General features: G+C 49.3%; 1 pseudogene; it reads right to left on the bottom strand.

Annotated features, from left to right (window-relative positions):
- Nucleotides 1–93: 93 nt before the first annotated feature.
- LOC101294189 lies at nucleotides 94–788 on the bottom strand (annotated as a pseudogene).
- Nucleotides 789–1,019: the final 231 nt, after the last annotated feature.

A 1,019-nucleotide genomic window follows, 5' to 3' on the forward strand; every position in this document is an offset into this window, starting at 1 on the left:
GAGACCTATGGTTCAAGAACCAAGTCCCTATGCAATTCAAGGGTTAGTGGCGTGTGAGCTTCCGCTGTGGAATCCTGTGAAGACGAGAGAATATTTATATTAGACTTAATTTTTTCCATAAGTGCTGCTTGACGACTAACGGCTGGCGACGACGGTTCATCGATACGGCCTCCCTTCACAAATCTGCTAATGCAATCAAATCACTGATTGATTGAAATTTTCTGCAATTTTTCTTCGAACCTAATCGGATCCGATGGCCCACATCAAATCTTCTTGAGCTTTTCTGCTTTGATCAGAGGGTTGCTCCTGGCGATCTCCTCCTTACCCACCGTCTTGAAATCGAACGAGCACGCGTGCTTCTTCGGGTACTGATGGATCCCACAGAACGTGGTCCCGCACTTGCACTTGAACCCGGTCAACCCAACCCGTTTCTGGCAGACGTCGCACCGATTCGGTTGAGACACCGCCGTGATGGCAACATCTGGAACAGTAGGGACATCTTCAACCTCGGCGACCTCCTGCAAAGTCAACAGCGGAGGCGGAGGGAGAGAGCGGAAGTCAATCACCGGAGAAGAGGAGGAGGACGACGACACCGATGGAGAGACAGAGGCGGAGAGAGAGACTTCGATGGTGGATTTGATAGGAGCCTCCTGTTGCTCCTTGAGGCGGCAAAAGTCTCGGTAACATTAGGAGCAGAGATTCATGGTGGCCGGGCTACCGAAGAATCCGCAACTGTTAGCACAGAGACGGTGACCTTCTGGTGCTTGGCATCTGTGCTCTTCCGCCATCTTAAAAGATCTATTCAAATTCCGAGAGAGAGGCGGAGCTTGAGGCGGAGAATGGGTTGGGAGAGGGAGAAGATATGAGTTTGGTTTGATCGGATAACTATCTGTCCGATTTCTTTCCGATCTCTTCTTTTTTTCTGTTTTCAACCATATGTCAAGAATGAGAGACAGAGAGAGAGGTATAAACTGTAAGGAGGGCTAATTTGGTCATTTTATGCAAACTCTCGGGACAAC

Source organism: Fragaria vesca, linkage group LG6, assembly GCF_000184155.1.
Source record: "Fragaria vesca subsp. vesca linkage group LG6, FraVesHawaii_1.0, whole genome shotgun sequence".
In the NCBI taxonomy this organism is placed as follows: domain Eukaryota; kingdom Viridiplantae; phylum Streptophyta; class Magnoliopsida; order Rosales; family Rosaceae; genus Fragaria; species Fragaria vesca.